This window comes from Octopus bimaculoides, chromosome 25 (assembly GCF_046866305.1).
Source record: "Octopus bimaculoides isolate indiv1 chromosome 25, ASM4686630v1, whole genome shotgun sequence".
Lineage (NCBI taxonomy): Eukaryota > Metazoa > Mollusca > Cephalopoda > Octopoda > Octopodidae > Octopus > Octopus bimaculoides.
Window position 1 is genome coordinate 13596191 of NC_142952.1, and position 5000 is coordinate 13601190.

Sequence of the window (5000 nt, forward strand, 5' to 3'; positions counted from 1 at the left end):
ACATACATACATATATATATACACACACACACACATATATATATACACACACACACATATATATATATATACATATATATATATATATATATATATATATATATATATACACACACACACATATTCTTTAGCCCAATGTCTGGGGCACTGCCTTGTAAAGTTTAATGGAAGGAATTGACCCCTGTACCCAGTCCTGGTACTTATTCTATCAGTTTCCTTTATCAGTCACTATATTCAAATTGGTGTAATCATTGCATTGTTCAATTAAAAGGAGCCACTTGAAACAGTCATAGTGCATTACTACTTGACATTCTGTTACTTATTTTGATTTTATTCACCTTACTTCAAGCTGTGCGGATAATACTGCACTGAACTTATATGCTTCAACTTTAGTACCTAATTCAACTGAAACTTAATTACTTCACACACACACACATATATATATATATATATATATATATATATATATATATATACACACACACATATACCAATGAAAAGAAGAAAACAAAGAAAATTCTTTAACACATACACTGCATGTGCTATTATATATATACATGATGGCCGTCCACTCGTGATCGAGGAAAACCATTGCTGACCTTCAGGAACATTGTGCGCTCTAGGACTAACTTATATCTTGCATTTGTGGCTCTGTTGGTGGCTAATGAGCCCTGCTCTTGACAAGGATACATGACTGCAAACATTGCAGATCAAGCTTTACCCATTCACTACACTAGCAGTGCGCTTTTGAGAAGCACACTTAAGTTATTCATGTTGAATACATGCTCTCTCAAAAGTGTCGCCCCCTCCCTTAACCTGCTTCCTCCATCTGTGGTGATGACAGGCATTGCTCTCCCAGTCAGTCTCCTGCATATCACAGGCCTTTAATGAGGACATGACACAGTCCTTAAATTGCAGCCTTGGTTTCTGCCGGGGTCTTTTTCCATTCTCAAGTTCCCTATATAGCATCTCTTTAGGGATCCTGCTATCCTTCATTCTAATAAGGTGTCCAGTCCAATGTAACCAGTGCTTATGCACCATTGCCTCAATACTCAAGCTATCAGCTGTTCTCAGGACCTGTGTGTCTGGAGTTTGTAAGGTCCAGCCAACATTCAAAATATGTCTGAGACATCTCTGATGAAAGCGTTCAAGATATTTCATCATCCAGGGAGCAAGAACAGCTGAGTGTGCTGCCCAGGTAGACAAATTTGTCTACCACTTTCAGAATTGTTCCTTCAATCAAGATAGCTGGTTCCATATATGGATTTCCTGGAGAAGTGCAATGAGCAGAATATGGATCTTGACCAGGTATTCATTGATTTAACCAAGGCCTTTGATACTGTAAATAGGGCCTTTCTATGGAAAATACTTGGAAAACTTGGATGTCTGGATCACCTAGTAAAAGAACTTGAAAATACTGGTTGCAATATAACTTGTGATAATTTTTTTGCAAGTCTAGGATTGGCTTGAAAGCTGCTTAGCAAGAAAACTACTTTAGTTGGAACAATTAGAAAGAACAGACTAGAACTTCCAAGTGCTTTCACAAATGGAAAAGAAAGAGAAATCAACAGCACAATATTTGGATTTCAAAAGGAATCTATGATCCTATCTTATTGTCACAAGAAATATTATGTAGTCACACTTATGAGTATAATGCACTCTCAGCCTTCAATTGATTCAAAAAGTGCTGAAAATAAACCTGAAGTTATTATGTTATAACAAAACAAAAGGAGGAGTAGATACCCTAGATAAGATGGTAAGGACATACACTTGCAAAAGAATTACTTGAAGATGGCCTATGGTTATATTCTACAACATGATTGATATACGTGCAGTGAATGCTTTCCTTGCTGCTAAACAGCTTCACTTGCAAAGTTTCAAGGATAAAAAAAAGACAGTGCCTAATTCAAAAAGGAAAGGAACTTGCTGGAGTTAATGCTAAACAAGAACATGACAAACAATCTTCTAGTTCCGCTAACGTTTCTTAACCAAACAAGAAAATAAGACAATCTTCAACCTCATTTGAGATTCCTCAGCCAAAGCAAAAAGGAAGATGTTCTTTGTGTGGCCCCAAAATAGATCAGGAAAAATCGTACTACATGTAAGAATTGTAATATCCATGTTTGCTGAGAACATTCCAATGTTGTCTGCATTCACTGCCATGAAGAGCTGTAATTCTGTATTTTTGTAATTTTTAAAATTTATAATATATTCAGGTATAGGAGTGGTTGTGTGGTAAGTAGCTTGCTTACGAACCACATGGTTCCGAGTTCAGTCCCACTGTGTGGCACCTTGGACAAGTGTCTTCTACTATAGCCTCGGGCCGATCAAAGCCTTGTGAGTGGATTTGGTAGATGGAAACTGAAAGAAGCCCATCGTATATATGTATGTGTGTGTATATGTTTGTGTGTCTGTGTTTGTACCCCAAACATTGCTTGACAACCGGTGCTGGTGTGTTTTCGTCCCCGTAACTTAGTGGTTCGGCAAAAGAGATCGATAGAATAAGTACTAGGCTTACAAAGAATAAGTCCTGGGGTCGATTTGCTCGACTAAAAGCGGTGCTCCAGCATGGCCACAGTCAAATGATTGAAACAAGTAAAAAGAGTAAAAAAAAAAAGAGTAAGCTGTATTTTTTTTTTTTATTAAAATTTGTGAGACATTCACTTGATAGCATATATAATGTAGCTAAGAAATAGTGGTAGTCTATATAAAATTTAATTAAAAGAAAAATATTGGGTCCATTGGACCCAGTTGGTAATTAGTGAATGGAAATTATGATAACACATTCAGTTTCAAAGAAAAACTCTCTTCCTGTTTCATTTCTTTGTAAATACTTCACTGTTAATTATTATAATACTTTCACTTTTCCTTAACTATATTTAGTGTGATGACCTGACTGGTGACCATGGCTACTGCTGCTTATTGTTGTTTACAGAGTACAAAGGAGAGAGGGAAAGAGAGGGGGGAGGGAGAGAGAGAGAGAGGGGGGAGTACCATGAATCGACAGAGAAGTTGAAAATTCTCTTTACTTTTCTCCTTTAGTGTCTTCGACTGAAACTCACTCCCTCATCATTTCTAAGGGTTATCTTCCACTGCCAGCAGAACTGTAAACAGATAAACACAAACACCCCACACGCGCACCCCCACAAACACATCATCATCATCATCACATTACTACGTCTGTTTTCCAAGCTGACAGGAGTTGGATGGCTTGACAGTATCTGGCAAAGCCAAGGGCCACAGCAGGTTCCATAGTCTGTTTTGGCTTGGTTTCTATAGCTGGATGCTCTTCCTAACACCAAGTACTTTACAAAGTGCACTGGGTGCTTTTTATGTTGCCCCATAACCAGTACTTTTTATATGGCACCAACATGAGTGCTTTGTACATAGTACCTTGGTTTTAGGATATTAAGTCCGTTGTGGTGCATGGGTCTTCATGAAAACAGCAATGCTTCATACTTTTGTGCGTGTGTGGGTGTGTGTGTGTGTATGTATATATATATATATATATATATATATATATATATATATATATAGAGAGAGAGAGAGAGAGAGAGTTATATGTATATGTGTGCATATATATATACATATATATATGTATATAGTTATATGTATATGTGTGTGTATATATATATATATATATACACACACACACATATATACACACCTACAAACATACATATATATATATGTATACAGGGTTGGCTAAAAGTCATCTGACAGTAAATCAAAACCATTTAATTCCAAGATTTATTTATGTTTAACAACTGAATAAATTTAATAAAAGCACCCAAATATGAAACATGGATCTTTTCCCTTCGAACGGCAGATTGAGAAATTAATTTTTTGTAACTAAACACTTTCAAACTTCGGACACTGGTAGAATGTGTCATATAAAACATCTTTTACTCTTAGTGTTGTTGAAAAAAGTTTATATTTTCTAAGTTATTTCGTGTTAAAGTAGTCGTATTTCGGTAATTTCAACCAATCAATGACGTGTATTCAGCTGGATAAAATTACTGCCGTTGTTTGTCAACAACAACTATTGGCGGTGTATATTTTGTTTGTCACTGTTATTTATGGCATCATTTGTGCGTTTGCACTGGTTATAGCTTTAGGATTTTAAGGTTGGGGTTAGGGTTTTAGGGTTAGGGTTAGTGGTTTGGCAAAAGAGACCGACAGAATAAGTACTAGGCTTACAAAGAATAAGTCCTGGGATCGATTTGCTTGACTAAAGGTGGTGCTCCAGCATGGCCGCAGTGAAATGACTGAAACAAGTAAAAGAATAAGAGAAAAAAAAAGGTGATGCAAGTAAAAGATAGATAGATAGATACATACATACATACATACATACATATATACAGAGAGAGAGAGAGAGAGAGAGAGAGAGAGAGAGAGAGAGATAGAGTGAGTGAGAGAGAGCTTTGCAAGTATGAATTTCCAGGTTTGGTCTCACTGCATAGCAACTTGAGCAAGTTTCTTCTTTGCCTTAGCTAATTTGATAACAGAAACAGTGTAGAAGTTTGTCATACACACACACACACACACACACACACACACATGCATAAAGATGTATGTATAAACCTGGTACTTATTCAAGTAAACATTCTAACACTGGTTGTCAAGCAGTGGTGGGAGACAAACACAGACACAGAGGCGCACACACACAGACACACATGCAGAGACTCATATATACGACAGGGCTTCTTTCAGTTACTGTCTACCAAATCCACTCACAATGTTGGGTCAGCCCAAGGCTATAGTAGAAAACATTTGCCCAAGGTGCAACACAATGGGATTGAACCTGGAACCATGTAGCTGAGAAGCAAACTTCTTTCCACTTAAACATCCAAAACAAAAGACTATATTTAACACACTGTATACAAATTAACTAACTTCAAAAACAGGATTTGTCTACTCAATACAGGGTGCAGTATATTTCACAGTATTGAACAGTCTTCTCGAATTTCTGGAAATTCCATATAAAAGGCTCAGTACTG

The 5000-nt window shown here is 36.8% G+C and overlaps 1 protein-coding gene across 3 annotated transcripts in view; it reads right to left on the reverse strand.

Moving 5' to 3' along the window:
• LOC106876482 (sulfotransferase 4A1) overlaps positions 1 to 5000 on the reverse strand; it is a 70891-nt gene that overhangs the window by 38882 nt on the left and 27009 nt on the right. Inside the window, exon 7 of one of the 3 annotated variants that reach the window (XM_014925046.3) lies at positions 4130 to 4268. The exons of the other annotated variants lie outside the window; for them this stretch is intronic. The gene's annotated coding sequence lies outside the window, so the exon portion shown is untranslated. Of the gene's footprint in view, positions 1 to 4129; positions 4269 to 5000 lie in introns of those variants that run through there. 3 annotated transcript variants of the gene reach the window in all.